Below are 20,628 nucleotides of genomic sequence, written 5' to 3' on the forward strand. Positions count from 1 at the left end.
CCAGGTTGGTATTATAGAAGACTAAGTGTTTTTCTTGAAGGAATGAATTAATCTTCATGATACATGTGAGTATATGATATACACCATGTGGGTATCATAAAGGAATAATATTTTTTGAAGGAATGAACTAGTCTTCTATGATAACCCATCAGTATATGATATGTCAGGTGGCTATCATAGAGGATGAGTTGTATTTTTATTGAAAACATGAAGTAGTCCTCCATGATACCCTATCAATAAATGATATATACCATGTGGGTATCCTAGAGGGCTGAATAGTGTTTCCTTTTGAAGGAATGAATCAATCATTTACGATGCTCTATTAGTATATGCAATATACCATGTGAGCATCATTTAGAACTGTGTAGTGTTTTCAATGATTGAAATTACCATCTATGATACCTTGTCAGTACTTGATCTATACCAGTTTTGGTATCATAGAGGATTGAGTGTTTTTCTTGAAGGAATGAATGGCCAGTACTCTATGATATCCTGTTAGTATGTGGGTATCATAGAGAACTGAGGAGTACTTTTGAAGGAATGAACCGGTCTTATACTATATCCTGTCAGTATATGACACATTTCATGTGGGTATCATAGTATATTGTGACTATATACTTCAAGTGCTAGTGATTTGGTATACTTTATGCTAGAATAAGTTTGTTTTAAAAATATATACTATATCAGTTATCTTTTTTATTGATATAGAAAAAAAAAATAAAGGAGCCAAAAGGTGTATAGAATTAGATTATGAAAAAAAAAACCAAAAATAAAGAAAAAAAATTGAAAAGGGGAAAAAAGTGAATGAAAATCACCCGAAATTTGAAAAGAAGAATAAAGAAAAAGAGCAAAAAGAGATTAAATGAAATTAAAAAAGGAACAAGAAATGAAGAATTTTTTTTTAAAAAGAAAAAAACGAAAAGAAAGGAGGTAGAATTAAATATGGAATCAGATTATGGTGCAAAACGAAAATAAATAATAATATGATTTGAAAATAAAATAATAAAAGAACAAAAAAGGAGAAAACAATAAAGAAAACATGAGAAAAAAGAAAAAAGGAGAAAATAAAGAAAAGAAGATAAGAAGTAGAGAAATAAAAATTACAAAAGCTATAATGAGTAGAAAGATTAAATAGTTTTGGGATAGAAAAGTAAAGGGGTAGGGCTGTCTTATTAGTTTGTGTTTAGTGGGTATTTGTGTTATTTCCCAAAATTTAACAGTAATTTTAAGTCAATCTCTAAATAACCTTTGTATTTTACGCAAAATTAGATTTTTTTTTAATTGTTACGTAGTTAGTTTGCATTATCATTATCTCGGAATAAACTCCACTCAGGGATGATATTTTGTTTAGTTGCACAAAAATAAAATAAAAAGGAAAATAGATTTATGGACTGCTCAACCCGAGTTCCCGCGTTACAGCCCGGTTAACTCGGGATTATTCTGCTTATAAAACAATCCAAAAACAGTAAGAGTACTATAAAAACTAAAAAGGTGAAAGAAATAACAAAAGAAAATGGAAAATACATATTGATCATGAAATTTACTTTCCTTCCTGCTGAGTATTTGCCGCTTCACAGGTACCTATCTCTACTTTCCTTCCCTCTCTGTTCTTGTTTTTGCTTTTCTAATCTTCTGAGTATATTACTAAAATTGATATAAACAAACAGCTACAAACAGTTGTTGAATTTTGTTCCGTTCTTGTGGTTATTATTCTAGTTCTAGAAAAGGGGTGACCTTGTTCTTTTAAATTGACCGAGAGAAAACGTTTAGTCTTTATATCAAGGGTCATTCTTGGATTGATTTCATATTTATGATGAGTAAAGGGGTGTTTGGTTCACTCTTTCTTATGATTAGAGCAATACTTTTCTTTTCACCCCATGATTTAGACTATGTAAGAGGGTTTTAGAGGGGACAAAATGTATAGTCATAAGTACACTTAATTTTGTTAGAGGTTCCTTTTGGTGGGCTTATTTCATTCATCTATGTATCATTTTTCCTTGAATGCACAAATGACTAATTATTTCTGTTGGGTTCTAATTTGGTCTTAGTAATAACCTTTTGATTGTGAAAGTCTGTTGAACTCCTTAATTTATTTTCAATTTTGAAATACAGTGGGTCTTTCATTATGATTATAGGTGCAGCTCTGTCCTAAATGTGATCTTTCTTTCATTCTATTGTTTTTATGTTTGAAGATGACTTCCAGAAATTTACCTGTCTATGGTGCCTTGACATACTAACGTCTAGGGTGCCAATGCTTCTGTTTTGTTAGTTATTGTTAATATAATCATACTATCAAAATGCGTTCTACTTTCACCGTTTGGTCAATGTGGTCATTTTTAATACACAAAACCTACACTTTTATCAAAAATACAAAAAACCCTAAAAGATTTGTTTGATTAGGTTTGGTTTGATATGTTGGGTCGGGTTTAAAAGTATTTACACTCCTACCATATTGCTCATGAGTCATGAGATTCTGTTCTTCTTTAGTGCCATTAATGTTTGTGCTTTTTAACTAGATTTTGGTATATACTTCAATGTAAACAGAATCATTTTGGTTTGACCTTGGCTATATATAGACCTATTGCTGACGACAATTTCATCGCCTTTGTTTTATTGTAATTTTCTAATCAGTATATGATGGCGGGATGGTCGGCACTTCCATATGACCTAATTGAATCAATCGCAAACCAGTTGATCACAGTTGAAGACTTCATTTCATTTTCCTCAGTATGCCGCTCCTGGAGGATAGTCTATAAAAGCAATAAATGGCATCCTAGTCTTCAATTACCATGGCTCATGCTTGGGGAAAAGCAAACCAACAACGGGCCCATACGACAATTCGTTAGTATGTGCAAGTTTAAGTTTCATAACTTGACATTGCCTGAAACTCAAAATTGTCGGTTTTGGGGCGCTTGTCAGGAATCCGTCATCACCATTAACCCAAGATTTGAGGTTCGCCTTGTCAACCCTTTTACTCGTGTTTGCACTAATCTTCCATCGATTAGCACATTAAAAATCCAAGGTGATTGTTGGTTTTCTGCTATTCACAAAGCTAAACTCTTCAAGATTCAAAATGGATATATGGTTTTCATTATATATGGCCGTCATAATGATGTGGCATTCACTAGATTGGGAGATAACAGGTGGTCTTTGGTTCAATCTTTAGCTTGTTTTGTTGATGTTGTGTGCTTCAAGGATCAAATTATGGCACTTTCGTTTGTGGGAACACTCTTTTCTCTTGACAAAAATGGAGTTGATCCTCCATGGATGTTGGAGATTAGTCCTCCTCCCCTACAAGAGAAATCTTGGCAGCGGCTATATTTGGTAGAATAATCAGGAGATCTCTTAATATTATTTTATTATGGAAGTAGATTCAGAGCATACAAATTTGATATCTCGGAAAGGAAGTGGACGATGCTGGAGGACTTGGGTAATAATGTGCTACTTGTCGACGCCTATATTTGTACTTCCGTTCCTGCCTGTGGTCATCTAAAGTGCAATTGCATCTACTTTGTGGATGACAATGTGGACTTGTTGTTGGCACCCGAATGGAAATCTATGGGGAATCACTTGGGTATGTATAACTTAAGAGATGATTACATGGAATATATGCATTTAGGAAATGATACTTCCTTTAGGTATATTTGCCCAACCTGGGTACTTCCTAGTTTGTGGTAGAAACTTATGACATGCTTATTGTTTAACTAGATAATGGAAGAGCGGAAGAGCAAAAGATATCATCGTGTTGCAAGTATTAGTTTTGTGTATATCTTTGCATATCAGTGCCTCATATTAAATAAAGAGCAGGCAAACTCATAGAATGCTGTCTCCTGTTGTGATGCAAAAAAAAAAAAAAAAAAAAAAAGTTAATTGTGGACTGTCAAATAGCATTATCACTTCTGCAAGTAGGGTATTAGAAACATAAAAGTTGCAAAGTAGAAACAAGATAATACCACACTCCCTCCACGTACCTTGTGTTTCATTTGAGGTCCCTAAAGACTAACTCACTCTCGTTTCTTTTCCTCTCTCTGCATATAATCACATAAAAGGAGTTGAAAACTGCTGATAGGGTGATCAGATAGATCGACTTTGTATAGGTCTGTAATTTCTTCATTTTGTGGTAACAAACTTACAATGAGAAAAGAACATGCTCCCCATATCTTCACATTGCAATTTTATACCATACAATTCAATTTGAAAAAGCAGTCAACACAATATTTGTTCATCTGTAGACAGCAGAGAGATGCAGGGTATCCCTCTAACCAAGTATATGGGAAGCATGCTAGAGGAGATCATGTCGGGCAGCAGCTTTGTTTCTTAGTTCATTATTCTTACATGACCAAGACAATCATCCTTTATTTGAGAGAATTTATCTCAAATAAGCAATTATGTCGGGAAATCCCACCTTCTTAAAAAGATGTTCAAATTCATTACTGAAAACAGGGAGGTTGAAACACAAAATTCATTGCTGGAAATAAAGAGGATAATATTGGAGCACAGAAATAACTGAGCAAGGTCCCAATGGTCCAAGAACATGCTCCTCACTTTCCCCAACTATTCTTACTCACTAGAACAAATCGAAAAATAGTAAATTTGATGAATATTCATTTTATACTGTCTCATTTTTATCACACTTCTTTGTCTTCTGTGTCAAAAATAGTTTAGTTCTAAACTCCTTTGAATAAGAAGGTTTTGAAGAAATATAAAAAGGAAGTAACAACAGAAGAAGATTAAGCAAATAAAAGAGACTGAATAGGCATCATGGAACAGTATAATAGACGACAGGTCCTGAATACAAAATTAGAACTTTTAACTTTGAGGGGTCGATATGAAACAACCAGAAACATTCTTTTTGAAAATATCACTCTTCGTCAAGAATTGAGGACAAGATATTAAACAAATGGACTGCGTAGCATTAAATGTTGAACAAGCAAACATACCAAGTTCTAATTTCTAAGGAGCGTCACTGATACATTTTAGTATTTTTCTATTCTAGAAGTATGGCCCAATTAGGTAGCATTAATATTAGTGCAAGATCTGAGTCCAGCTTTCTCTTCTAATTGAAGAGAGTAATCTTCCAAAATAACTTTGCAGAAAAATCTCTTGCATAGTGCTTGAAACACATGTTTAATTCATATGAAGAAATGAAAGAAAACATCAATAGAAGAATAAGGTCATGGCTTCAATTGATGCTTATTGAAGGCCCAAAACAAACAAAGAGAACAAATAAAGTTGTTTGATATAGCCAGGCAAACTAAGAATACAATGACAAGCACTAAGGTAATTTGCCTGTCCTAAGAGAAAATTAATTTGACATACAAGAAGACCTAAAATGGTGGAAAAATTTAGATATAAGTAGAAGTAGGGGTGGGCGTTCGGTTCTTCGGTTCGGTTTTATCAAACTTCGGTTCGGCTATTTCGGTTTCGATTTTTTGAAGGTGGACACCGAACACCGAACCCAACTAGTTCGGTTCGGTTCTTTCGGTTTCGATTTTTTGAAGTTCGGTTTGGTTCGGTTTCGGTATTTTCAATTCGGTTTTTTTAATATGATATTAGAAGCGATTTCATTTACACTAATTCATATTCTCAAAAGCAATAAAATATAAAACTGATAAATTGAAATCAAAATAAATTTTTTTATTAATAATGAAAATAACGAAATCAATTACAAAATGAATAACTACGCTTTGCAAGAGTAAAAAACTATAATCAACCTAAGAGTATCTCAACTCTAAGTTGATTTCACAGAATATGGTCCTACCAAGTAATCGCAAAATAATTAAAACTACTAAGAAAAAATTGGTTCGAGTAGCCTTTACATCAATACAGCTCCTAATTTCTCCAAGCTCTCACCAAATGTGAGAGAATATACTTGTCAAGAAGAGAATAAACTATGGTGGGTGTTCGGTTTTTCGGTTCGGTTTTATCAAATTTCGGTTCGGCTATTTCGGTTTCGATTTTTGAAGGTGGACACCAAACACCGAACCCAACTAGTTCAGTTCGGTTTCGATATTTTTAATGGTTCGGTTCGGTCCGATTTTTTGGCTTTTGGTATTTATGCCCAGCCCTAAGTAGAAGAGAAGAAAAGGCAAAACAGAGAGGGAATAAGTTGGTTTATGCAAATTTTCTTGGTACCTCCTTAAATTAGTATTAGTCCTCGAACACGTGTGTTGCACGTGTACATCATGCAAGTAATATATACGGTATGAATCAATTTAAAACTGCAATGTAATGAGTAACAAAAAATTTGTTGGAAAGTACAAGCTGAAATAGATGAATAGTCAGTCTATTCGAATGACTCTTTGTTGAACTATAGATGATTAGATATTGTCTGAACCTACAAACTTGAACAACTAAATTTAGTTGGTATTTAAAATGTATAATAAGTTACATTTTTATGTTATTAGGTGCAAATGTGTAATATATTCGTATGCTACATGATATTTCTTTATAGATGATGTTCTTAGTGTATGTTCCACTTCATTATTTTGGTTACCGACTTTAGCTATTCATTTCATTTATCCACAGGTTTATCCACTTATGATTCTATAATAAAAAAAGGTTATGAAAAGCATGCAGAAACGGTGGAAGGATTGGGTAAATTTTAACACTTGTATATATCTATCTAATTCAGTATGTTGTTGCAACAAGTCCTGTAATTTGTTGAACTTGTTGCAACAAGTTAACTAGTTGGTCCAACAAGTTACTAAGTTGTTGCAGTAAGATACTTAGTTGTTCCAACAAGTTATCTATCTGTTGCAGCAAGTTAACTATTTGTTGCAATAAGTTAACTACCTGTTGCAGCAAGTGACTGAGTGTTTTGATACTTTTACTGTAGTATGTAGATGAAATCTTGTTACTGATGCGTATGAAGCAGCTCAATTTCCCTAAGCACTATGATTCCTCTGATAGAATCACGGACCTAACTTCTACCATCACATTCGCAACAGGTACTTAGAGTTGACCGATGAGGCTACACATGAGGGTGTTCTTCCCTATAAGGAAAGACTTGCTCTCTTTAGGTGGGACGATGATGATCTCGCTTATCCCAAAGGTAGTATACCCTACCCAGGTGGCTGCGAGTGGATTGGTGCCAAAAGGATCATATCTATTATGAATATTAATGACAACCATTTTGTCACTATTGAGATCATCATTGAGGTGGGTATCATAAATCCTTATGATTACAACATCCTATGTAATGAAGATAGTGTTTTCTTCTACCACATGCAGCCGGTATTGGATTTGTTCCCCAAGTTACTAAAGCAGAGTGGCATGTTCTCACACTTGCCTGAAAAGTTGCTGAATGAATCATGGACGTTTGATCGGAAGAAGAATATCCCCCGCAATGAGACCAATGGGGCATGTGCTTCCAGGTCACTTGCTTTTGTTGAGGCTTTGCTTACCTGCACGAATATGACCAAGCCCGATACTTTATTGAGTGACAATACTGTGGATAAGATGCAATTGAGGTGGGTTTGTGGAATTACTGATAAGGTGTTGGAGCTCTAATGGGGGGACAAACAATTTCTCTTATGTTATGTTTGCATTAAACAGTTTCTCTTATGTTTTGCTTGCATGAATTATGGTGGATGAAGACATTATGTAATTTTGTTAAATATATATTCTATGTTCAATACCCTTATATATTGTTTAAGTTGCTTCAGTAATTTTAGACAAGTCACAAATATATTGGAACAGATACCTAATCTGTTGGTAAAAATAAAACAACTGATGCAAATGTTGCAACAAATGTGACAAAGTTATTGCAACATATTCATTATATGTTGCAACAGATTCCCATATATTGGATAAAACCAAAGAGTTGATAGTAGAATTTGTTGCAACAGATACGTAATATGTTGCAACTGATGCGTAATATGTTGCAACTAATAATGAATCTGTTGCAAATAATCCAACAGTTGCTGAGGATGTTGCAACAAGTAAGGAATCTGTTGGAACATATGGATCTTCTGTTGCAAATAATCCAATAGCTGGTGAAGATTTTGCAACAAGTAAGGAAGCTATTGGAACATATGGATCTTCTGTTGCAACAATACACTTGCATTGTGACTTAAGTATTTTACATTGATTACTAAATATGGTTGATTTCCTTTGTTTGTCACTAAATATGGGTGAATCAGGTAGTTCACATCAATTCACTCTAATGATCCCTCGATTTAGTGCATACTGACTTAGTAGATCATCTTTCCTGACTCAAAATACATAAAGTTGATTAAGTATTTCACATTGATTACTAAATATGGTTAATTTCCTTTGTTTGTCACTAAAAATGGGTGAATCAAGTAGTTCACATCAATTCACTCTAATGATCACTCAATTTAGTGCATACTGACTTAGTAGATCATCTTTCCTGACTCAAAATATATAAAATTGATTAAGTATTTCACATTGATCACTAAATATGGTTGATTTCCTTTGTTTGTCACTAAATATGGTTGATTCCCTTTATTGATCACCAAATATGGGTGAATCAAGTAGTTCACATCAATTCACTCTAACGATCACTCAATTTAGCGCATACCGACTTAGTAGATCATCTTTCCTGACTCAAAATACATAAAACTAATTAAGTTTTTCACATTGATCACTAAATATGGTTGATTTTCTTTGTTTGTCACTAAATATGGTTGATTCCCTTTGTTGATCACTAAATATGGATGAACTAAGTAGTATATGTTGCAACAAATGTATTATATGTTGCGGCAAGTGTAGTATCAATTGCAACAATTGTAGTATCTGTTGCAGCTACTGTATTATCTGTTGTAGCAAGTGTAGTATATGTTGCAACAACTGTAATATCTGTTGCAGCAAGTGTAGTATCTATTGCTGCAAGTGAGTAAGTTGTTGAACAAGTCCTTACTCTTGTTGGATAAAACACAAGTTGTAACAGATAACTTAGTTGGAAAAACCCCAACATGTAACTTAGTTTTACGCAACAGATTTAATACTTCTTAAAAACTCCCATTTTTTATAATATGTTCAACAACTTACTAGTTGCTGCAACAAGGACTGTCAGTTGTTGGATAAAATGCAACAAGTTACTAGTTGCTGCAACAAGTCCTATTACTTGTTGGACAAAACCCAACAAGTTACAGAGCTGTTGCAACAGTTTCATTACTTGTTGGAAACTGTTCAACAATTTATTAACAAGAATACACACACTTGTGATTTGAACACGAATATAAACCAAGTTCACAAACAACAAGAGCATAAATTACCATGCTAAGAAAGAATAATATTAAAATGTCAGAAAGTTCCAACAGATAACTATTATCAATATAATGCAATTTACAACTATAGAGCATTTTGGCTTGGACATGTTGTTTTTTTGTGGCCAGCTATTTTGCATAAGGAGAATTTATTTTTCCTCGTTGGAAATGATTCCCTGATTCCACGCCTCCTCTTTGTCGGCCTTCTTCCGGGTTTGCTTGGATCAGTATATGGAGGAGGTATCTCTCTCTCTAAAATCTCCAAAGGAACTTCCCAAGATTCTTCAAAAGGCACAGGACAAATTTCCTCACAATATGAAATTATGTAATTCTCCACCTTATAATATGGAGATGAGTAATCATAAATCCGCCTTCCAAAGTCGTCACCATATTAGACCCGAAGCGTTGTCATTGCATGTGGACAAAGTATTTTGTCCAGGTCAAAAACTCTATAAGTACAAGATCTACTTTGCAGATTGACTGTCGCAACTACACCATGACCGATGATGCTGAACTTGTAGTTGGCAATTTGAGGGGCCAATAACTTGTTCCCCAAGTTGACAAATTTTGAAAAGAAAAAAAATTCAACTGAAGGAACAAAGATGTTTGGTGAGTCAATGAACTCCATACGCCTCTCATGAAATTTTTCTGCAAACCTCCTGTTTATGGAATCAAATAAAGCAGTAATGGGAAATTCTCTTTCAACATTGAACATTGAGTTCACCGACTCAGCAATGTTTGACGTCATAAGATTATACCTGTGAAAATAAACAATAACGTATTTCATTAACGTACAAAAGATTATAGCTGTTGGAAAATATCAAACAGTTGCTTAAATGTGTTGCAACAACTAAGTGACATGTTGGAACAAGTGAATTACTTGTTGCAACAAGTATGTTAGTTGTTCCAACAAATGTGTTACTTGTTGGAAACGGCTTCAGTTATTGTCTTTGTTTCATAACAAAATGCAACAACTAAGTGAGTTGTTGGAACAAGTGACTTACTTGTTGCAACAAGTAAGTTAGTTGTTCCAATAGATGTGTTACTTGTTGGAAACAGCTTCAGTTATTGTCTCTGTGTCATAACAAAATGCAACAACTAAGTGAGTTTTTGGAACAAATAACTTACATGTTGCAACAAGTAAGTTAGTTGTTCCAACAGATGCATTACTTGTTGGAAACAACTTCAGTTATTGTCTCTGTGCCTTAACAAAATGCAACAACTAAGTGAGTTGTTGGAACAAATAACTTACTTGTTGCAACAAGTAAGTATAGTTGTTCCAACAGATGTGTTACTTGTTGGAAACTTGACTTTAGTTATTGTCTTTGTGTCATATCAAAATACAACAATTAAGTGAGTTGTTGGAACAAATAACTTACTTGTTGCAACAAGTAAGTGACTTGTTCCAACAGATGTTTTACTTGTTGGAAACAATAATGTGTAAATACCTATTTTCGGGAAGAGTACCCTGCTCCATCTGGGGAATCCAACACATTCAAGATGTTCGGCGGCCCCAGGGACCATATCTTTTATATCCCGTGTTTTTGCACATTCGGGAAATTTGGACATAATTGTGATTTGTAAGAATAAGGCCATGCTTTGATTTTATGTGGTGTGTATGTTGTTGCTTATGGAAAATATTGACACGAGAACATTGGACAAGGCCTAAGGGCAAGCTTGGAATTTTGGGAATTAGTCCCGAGAATTTTTAAAATAGGATCCATGATGAATTGGGCTCAAAATAAATAAGAGAAAATGAGGCCCAAAATTAAGGGGGTGGCCGGCCATGTGCCTTGGCCCAACCCATAAAAATTTGTCATGTGATTTTTATATAAGTGAGACAAGTTCAAGAAGTTTCAAGAAAAAGAAAAGGAAACAAATCAAGAAGAAGAAAAAAAGAAGGCCTTCGGCCATAGAGAGAAAAAGGGAAAGAAAGAAAAAATTTTGGAGCCTTAGTCCTTGATTCAAAAATTTGTTTCTTCTTGGCTTCTTATTAAGTTCAAGATTCTCTACAAAGTGATACAAATATCTTGGCAAGAAAGTGCTTCTTTTGGTGAGGAGAATTTATTGGAAGAGGTAAGAATTTCATGTTTTCTTTCATGTTATGGAAGATTTATGAATGTTAGAATAAGTGGAATTGCATGGAAATCATGGAATTGTGATGTGTATGTGTGCAAGCCGTGTGTGTGTGTGTAGGTGTTGTAGCCGTGGGGTACCATGGTGAAGGGGAGATGAGTTGACATTTTTTTAGCATGTTAGTTGTGTTGTTGAAGTCTTGTGATGAAAATGGAAGGTTAATGGTCCAAGTTGGCATGGAAATCCATTGTTAGGTTGTTGTAAGAATTATATGATTTTATTCTAGTTTTATGTTAATATGGAAATGAAGGTGGTAAGGTGCAAATTATGTTGATTGTTGATAAAATTGGAAGATGGAAACATGCTATGAATATGTATGTTAAAGATTAAAAGTTTTGGATGCATTATGGCTTTGATGGAAATTTTGTATATTTTGTATATTTTGTGAATATTCTGTAGAAATGATATGAAATGTCTCCGAATTATATTTGAATGGTTTTAGATTAGTAAATGAATATGAGAACGTTGACATGAAGTTGGAAGTATGAAGTTGGAATGGGAGTTAATGCATTATGTAGAAGGAAAGATTATTTGTGTTAATATGTGTTTGGTAGCGATTATTGGTGTTGTTGATGTTGTTGTTGGGTTGGTTGTTGTCATTTAAGCCGAGTTTAATGCTCGGGGATGTTGAATGTATAGGGGAAATGCTGCCGAAATTTCGGTAGGCAAATATGGATTTAAACTTGAGTTCTTAAAAGCTTGTAACTCACATTTGGTAATTATGACCAATTGTAGATTTTGGTGGAAACAGGAGTTGAGCTCGGACGAGCGTAAGACGTGAATAAGGTATGTAAAGCTTGCTCTTTCCTTCTCTTGGCATGTCCTGGGTATGTTAGGCTAAGACACGCGCTTTGGGGACGACTCTACTCCTCGGAATCCGAGCTTTATTTTGGCCCTTTTCCATTCAATAGAATTGAATTATGTTTTTGGGTTTTGTTGAAAAAAATAGCCTAAGCACCGATAATTTTCACAAATGGGACCGAATTGTCCTAAAACTCTCGTAAGTGACTTCATAAAGGCTAATGTTCGTCGTTCACGTCCGCCACCCCGACCTGATCCGGGGTGGGCCCACAGTCCCGAGACTTTTGTATTGCTCCATTTGACTTATTTTGGTACAATAATTAAAGGAAACTTTTGGGCTGTTGTCCCGACTACCAAAGGACAGTTGTTGAACTCCTTCATTATGTTCTATAGTATACTTTGCTGTGTAACAACGTTACTAATATAATTATTGCTTTGGTTTTCCAAAAATGGCTTCGGAAACGCGTTTGTGGTTCACTAATTATTTTTTTTAAGAACTAGTTTTGTACAAAGAAACATAAAATTGATTTTTTTAAAACTTTCTAAAACCACTCCGAGAGGGGTGCGAGGCTTTACTATTTTATTTCATTTACTACTTATGTTTACGTTATCATTACTAATATGCCGGAAAAGCCGTGATTATTATTATGCTTAGGAAGCGGCACGCCGAAAGGGCCATTATTATTATTATGCGAGCGGCATGCCGAAGAACCATCATTCCTACGCCGGAAGCGGCTGCCCGAAGGGGCCATTGTTGATATAGGCGGGAAGCGGTGCCTGAAGGGCCATTATTGATATCGAGGGAAGCGAGTGCCCGAAGGGGCTATCATTATTTTGCCGGAAGCGGCGCGTGTGATGTATTGCATTACTCCTTTAGAAGAGGTGTTCTAGATTACATTACTTACTCTGGAATCGTTAGTTGGATTGCGATTATTTACTTAAAGCTTGTTTGGGACTCTGTGTATTTATTTATGTTTTCTCTTAAGCGAAGGCTGCAGATATTGGGTTGATTGTGATTTCTTCCTTCCTAAATTGCGCGGTGGTTATTATCTATCCTCGCTTTACATATTCGGTACATATTCCGTCGACCCCCTTTCTTCGGGGCGTTTCATGCCGCCGCGGTACGGGGACGCGACTCGGCGATCCGGTACTTAGGGGGATTCGGCTCTAGGAGTCGGACAACTCCACTCGTTCGGAGAAATTTGTTCCTATTTTGGTATAATTTTGTGTATATATTCTGCAAGTCGTACTTTTAGACGTACGCGAACGGCGTGGGTGTTATAGATCTTGTTTGGTTACGCCGTCTCTATATTGTTGTACGGAGGTAGCGGTAGCCTCTTGGCCCGCCTTGTCCTATGCCATGTATATATTTATGTATGTGTATATATGTCAGAACGTTTTAAGACGTTTTGAGTTATATATCGACTTTAGTATTTTATCTAGAATTTCAAAAAAAAAAAAAAAATCTATTGATTGCCATATTCGAGTGTAAGTAGCAAAGGTTGAGTTCTCAGACGGGGCAAGCCCGGTCACTTGTCATGGCCCCAGGTTGGGTCGTGACAATATCTCTGATTTGATTGAAATAGTGATTGAACTCATCTATATTGTACGATTTTGCTGCTTTATAAAACCAAGATACGACCTTCGCATTGTGAAAGTTGGTTCGGAGATTTTCCCCAAGGTGCCTTATGCAACAGCCATAATGAGATAAAGGGAAGACAATTGAAACCGCCTTTTTGATACTTAGATGCCTATCAGAAATTATGCACAACTCAGTGGTATCATCTGCAAAGCTTCTCATTTGTTCAAAAAAAAAATTGTATGAGGCATCACACTCTTTGTTCACTGCACAAAATGCCACAGAAAAAACATGATTCTCCATATCTTGTGCCACGGTACGACAACAATACTCCTTCGTACTTGCTCTTCAAGAATGTCCCATCGACATCTATGACTTTTCTCATTTGCGCAAAACCAAGCATCCAAGCCGCATAGGCTACAAAAAAGTACTTGAACCTCCCATTAGCATCAACCTTCAATGCTGTCTTACTTCCTGGATTTACGGAACGAAGCATATAACGGTACGCATCAATCACCGCATACCCATGCTCATGTGTCCCCCTTGTCAAATCCTTTGCAATCTCTATGCCCTTCCATACCTTCCAATAACTTACCTTACAACCCAATTCTATGCGGAATGATTGGCTCATATCTTTTGTAGATGGGCCTTTACCATTGGAAAACCTATCTCTGAAGTATTCACTAATGACTTTCGCTGTGGCGTGTGCATTATGGCTAATAATATGCTCAGAACCACAGGTGTGATACTTTATGTAGGTTGTAATACAAAATTTGTCAGAACTTGAAAGCTTCATAACCCTCAGCCACCACTTGCACTCCGGATGTACACATCTAAAGCAATACACAGTGCGCGAAGTAATCACCTTCTTGAGTGTAAAATATTTCTTCACGTAAGCAAGTTTCAACATAGTTGCTAGTTCTTCCTTGTTCTTGAATGGCATTCCTTTGTAAAAACCTGTTTCATCATCTTGAACATGGCTGGACTGGGACGATTATGCAGCTATTGCTCCTAATTTCGGGTATAGGAATCGGTTCACCCCCACTTTCATTATCTGGAATATCCATATCCATATCCATATCCACCCCATCCAATTTATCATTTAACACATCTTGTTGGTTTTGACCTAAATTATGGTTCTCTACCGGGCTTCCAAACACGTATACCCTTAAAATGGGCCTAGCTACATCATTCAAATAAGTACGCAAACGATCCTGATCGGTTATCTTAAAAGGCAAGACCCTCTGGTTTTCAAAAGAGCTATGCATGTAAGTGATGGCAAGATCTTTCGGTTCAGAGGTTAATTCACAATAGGTGATGATTAAGTTCACAAAATCATCAAACACAACATCTCTTTGGACAGTCATCGCTATCGTCTCTAACATGTGACTACCCTTGCATCGCTAAATATATAGATTATTCTTCTCGATCCATTCACCATGGCAATCAACACCTATTGTTATTGAGTCCCCCATTAATGGTACCTGAATATATTTTGTTTTTAAAAAAAGAGTCATGACAGTATAGTAACAAAATGCAATAATTGAATGACTTGTTGGAACAGATGAATCAGTTGTTGCAACAAGTAGACTACCTGTTGCAACAAGTACTATACTTGTTGCAACAACCAACTAATCTGTTGGAGTCAGCTTTAGTTTTTTGGGTTCTGTTTCATCCAAAGACAGTTGAAAATGTCCAACATATTAGTGAGATGTTGCAACAAGTATAGTACTTGTTGCAACAGGTAGTGTACTTATTGCAGCAACTAACTAATCTGTTGGAGTCAGCTTCAGTTTTTTGGGTTCTGTTGGACTGAAGCTGAATCCAATAGATTAGTGAGTTGTTGCAACAAGTAAACTACTTGTTGAAACAGGTATTACGCTACTTGCAACAACTCATAAATCTCTTGCTACTTATTTATACGATGTATTTAGCAACAATTAGTATAGAAGTTGCAACAACTACATAATCTGTTGTAATTATGGTGGCAACTACAATAGCTGTTGCATATACTACAACAGCTGTTGCATAAACTACGACAGTTGTTGCAGAAACTACAACAGTAGTTGCAAAAATTTAGAAGCTCTTATACAGCAGCTTTAGCACTTGTTGCAATAAGTACAATTGCTACTGTAAATTGTTGAAAAATCAGCAGCAAAACCCAGATAAATAATTGAAACAAAACAGCATTATTTTACTTACCAAATGAGCGGAAATCACTTATTAAGTAATGCCCAGTGCTACACAAACGAAATCCAACCAAAAAATTGCAAAATCTGGTGGTTTTGTTTTTTTCTTTATTGAGCAAATTCTTCAAAATGGCGCAGCAATGGAAGAAGAAGAAGAAGCAGGGGAAGTAGCAATACTTATGAATTAATGCCCAAGTAGACACGAACGAAATCCAGCCACAAAATTGCAAAATCTGATGGATTCGTTTTTTTCTTTGTTGAGCAAATTCTTCAAAATGGCGTAACAGTGGAAGAAGAAAAAGTAGGGGAAGAAGCAATGGAAGATGAGGAATAATAATGGAGGGAAAAATAAGGAGAATGAGCGGACGGAGAAGAAGAAGGAAGAAGAAGAAAAATGGAGGGAAAAATAGCAAAAACGAAGCTATTAGCGCCGTTTTTTTTTCTTTACCCATTTTGGTATTTTAGGGTTTATATTGGTTGGGTCAAAGTGTTAAAAATAAAACTTTGGGGTAAGGTGTTAAAAATAAAGCTTAGGGTCAAAGTGTTAAAAATAAATCTATTGGGCAAGTCCAAAACTCCTTAATCGCTAATAAAAAAATCATCACCTCTACTCAATAAAAAAACTTGAGTTACCTCCACTCAATTTTAAAACTTAAAAGTCACCTATAATTAAATAGCCCAATAATGTTTCCTATAGGATTGTCTTATCACATTCCAGGTATATTCTTGAGATTCTCTCGGAAGCGAATATGACAAACTGCAAAGGGGTCGCCACACCGATGTGTTCAAATTCACCACCCAAAGTTGTTGATGGTTCACCTTTGCCGATGCAACCCTATATCGCCACACTCTCAGTAAGCTACAATAGTTATCCTTCACACGTTTAGATATTTTATTTGCAGTAAACAAGTTACCCCAATTTATGCAAGTCTCGAGTTCAGAGCATTAGAAGGCAATAGAATGGGTTCTTTGATATCTCAAGTTATTAGCAACATCGTACTTGCAAACTCTTTGTCATCTTGATAGAAATTTGTGTATGCGTTCCTATGTTGACTAGGCGGGTGATCCAGGTGACATAATCCTACATCAGGTTATATATTTTTCTTGGGAAATAATCTCATCTACTAGTCCTCTAAGAAGCAATAATCAATTGGCTGGTCTTCCACTAGAGCATAATAAAAAATTACTGGCTAATGCACTTTTAGAGATCATGTGGGCCCAAAATTTGTTGGATGAACTACAATATCAAATCTCACAATGCCCAGTATTTTTTGTGATACATTTGTGTTTCATATCTTAGCAAGAATCCATTTCACCATAACAAGATAAAGCACAGTAAAGTGCGCTTCCACTATCTCGATAGTTGGTAACAGAGTGGAATCATGTAACGTTGTGAAATATTCATCTTCCTTGGATCATGTACATACACTCTCACCAAGTCGCTACCTAAACCTCCCTTTCTTCAAAGTTTATTGAAGTTGAGTGGCCAGGGTTTTATTTTTTCAAATTACAAAATTGTATGGTTTCAATTTGATAGCTTAATCCGGTAAAGAAATGTAATTTAAATTGATCCAAAAGATAGGTTTACTTATAAATAAATAAATAAATAAATAATACTATAATAATAATTAGAAGTTCAAAATTAATTGTTTACTTAAGTAATAAAAAGAATAAAGGATTACGTATTAGTGCATTACTGAGCTGCATGGTTAAGCAATTAGATAATATACATTATAGCTTAAAATTAAAATTTAAAACATAAAGCACATAAAACTGAAAGAGAAGATGTAAAATTATTGTAAAAACCATTCACCATAAGGTGGATCAGCACATAGAGAGGAGAATTCACAAAATCACTAATATGAGAAAGGGTTCCTTTCCATTTACCCATCTTGGTTGCCCTATTTTTTGTGGAAGAAGAAAGATTATCGATTATGTTGATTTGGTGAAGAAGGTTATGAAAAGGATTCTTTAATGGCAAAATAGGTTGCTTTTTTGTGGTAGATATACTCTTATTGCTCATGTTTTACAAACCATGCCAATATATCTTCTATCTACCATGAATCCATTATTAGGGATCATCAATCAATTGCACAAGTTGTTTGCAAAAAAAAAAAATTCTTGAATAATGCAAGGGGAAGTAAAACTAAGCATTGGGTGGCATGGGACAAGCTTTGTTTGCCAAAGGAAGAAGGGGGCATTGGCTTTAGATCTTTACATGATATCTCAAATGCTCTATTTGATAAGTAGTGGTGGAGTTTTAGAACTCAAACAATCTATGGAGTGTCTACATGTTACATGTGGAATAAATACTGTAAAAAAGCTGCATCCAAATATAGCACAAGGCCAGGGAGGATCTAATGCATGGAAGAAGATGATCATAGTAAGTGAACATGTCGACCATAACATCTTGTGGAAGTTGAAGAATCGAAGATCTAGTTTTTGGTTTGAAAACTAGACCTGTCACGTCCCAAACAGACGTGAGTGGCACCTACATTAGTCCTATAGTGGGCGAACCAATCCCTTAACCCATTATCAAGCCAATTTCAATTACTTAAATCAATTATAAACTTTACTCACGAATAAATGATAAAATAATCTAATAATAATATAAATAAATAACAAGTGCGGAAATCTAGCTATTACATCTCCAAAATCTGAAAGTCATCGTACAAGGACTCTAATCAACATTGTCTAAAGAGAAGAGATAACTATCTAAAAGAAACATAACGTCTGGGATGAAAATAGACATCTGAAATAAGAAAGATCTTCAGGCGGCATGGCACGGATAGGAGCTCACACTCTGATCTTGGTAACGAATAACCTCAACTAGATGTGAGGTCTGGAAGACGTCTCTGGCTCAAAATACGCACTCGAGAAAAAGTGCGACAAGTGTGTAGGTCAGTACAAACAACACGTACTGGTAGGTATCATAGGGTGACTAAGATTAGTATCATGCATAATGACATAAAATAAATGGAATGGGCAGCCAGGCAAAACAAACATGAAACCACACCAAGTAACCTCGAACAGTCCTCACTCATAAATCAGTCACCAATCATCAACAAGGAACACCGCTAGACAGGCTAAACGAAAAGCAATAAATGATAGAATCTCCCATGTCTGTACACACATGCTAAATGGTAATATTTTTCCAAAATAGCCATGACCTGCAGGGGACCCATGGTGTCCATGTACCACTCGTTCTAGAACGGACCTCGGACCACGAGCACATAACTAGGCTACATCGTCACCCCCTGTCAAATGTGCCTTAAGAAATGTATATGTCCCATCCCAATCATCATCAATAAATGCCTCATAATCACATCACAAGAATAACTCAAGAATACGTATCAAGTCAACACCAATGAAGTATAATCAAATAACACAAGTCACAATAAGACTCACAAATAATCTGCTCAATGATAATATAATATGTAGCTATCTCAATTCGTCTCTGAAGGGTATATATGAACACCTCCCTTTCAACGGTCTCAAGAATACAATTCAAGTTTATCAACCTCAACAATGGAGAATCACTTCACACAATTTATCATACATCTAACAACGATCGCCCAAACTCCATGTCCGAAGACCTAGACATGCTGTCTCCCATAAATTTCTACGACATATACAATCTACTAATCAAAGTCTAACTCAAGTAAACCGTAACCTACCTCAAAGCAGATTTGAGCGATGGAATCACTTCGCAATAGCCTTTCCCTTTCGCAATGCCTTAGAAGGTTCAAAGTCTAAAAATCATAATGTTAAGTAAGTAATGGAGCATTAACTCAATAATAACAACTTGGGGAAGAAAACCCCTCCACTTCTATCCTTAATCAATGGTTCACTTTCCTTAGGAACATATTCATCCTAATTCTAGTCTCAACAATCATATTAACTCCATTTATGGGTTCTATAGTCAATTCAACCTTACAAATCTGATTTTAGCCAAAGTTCTCATTTTTATTGGAACCCTAGGTCTCAACAAGCAATTTCCATCATTGAATAACCAGTTCTTGTCCTAGGAAGTGATAATCTCTACTCTTAGATGATTAAACGACATTAAACAACAATAAACAATAACCCATTAATATTCTCGGGTTTTCTTGGTGTTTGTGTTCTACCCTTCACTTCCCGTTAAGGGTCTTTTGATTGAAACAAGAATCTTATATGAACATTAAGCGAAGAAAGTTAGTGATTAAGGCTTACCTTTGATGGAGAATACTGCCCTAGCCTTAAAAATTCGCCTTTATGCTCTTGGGAACTGTTTTGGGGATTATGAGAAGCGTGGGCATGAAATAACTACTTAAACTCATCATTATACTTAAGTGGTCTTCGTTGCAGCGACCAAAGTCTCGCTCCAACGGACTCGTTGCAGCGAACCCAGTCTTCACTGCAACGGTCTCACTGCAATGAAGAATCATCGTTGCAGCGAGGCGTCGTGAACCAGTGAGCACGAAAATTCCAACATTTTTGTTAGTCTCTCAAAATCATTCTAAGGCCCTATGAACACAAGCCAACAACCAAACCAAGTTAAAACCACATCGCAGAGTCATTTATACGTCACAAAACACAACATACAACACCACCAAATTATTTAGGTCCGCTCATTTCTAGCCTCGAGAAAGTACTAGCAAGGATAGAATGGTCAAAGCACGCATCACGACCAAGTGGATCGTTAGAAGAC

General features: G+C 35.6%; 1 long non-coding RNA gene across 1 annotated transcript; it reads left to right on the forward strand.

Annotated features, from left to right (window-relative positions):
• The first annotated feature begins 1,512 nt into the window (after window positions 1-1,512).
• LOC132054342 (uncharacterized) lies at window positions 1,513-3,704 on the forward strand. The gene is made up of 3 exons (XR_009414252.1): window positions 1,513-1,577; window positions 2,632-2,896; window positions 2,953-3,704. It is a non-coding gene; the product is annotated as an uncharacterized LOC132054342 (long non-coding RNA).
• Window positions 3,705-20,628: the final 16,924 nt, after the last annotated feature.

The sequence above is a fragment of the Lycium ferocissimum genome, chromosome 4 (assembly GCF_029784015.1).
Source record: "Lycium ferocissimum isolate CSIRO_LF1 chromosome 4, AGI_CSIRO_Lferr_CH_V1, whole genome shotgun sequence".
NCBI classification, from domain to species: Eukaryota; Viridiplantae; Streptophyta; class Magnoliopsida; order Solanales; family Solanaceae; genus Lycium; species Lycium ferocissimum.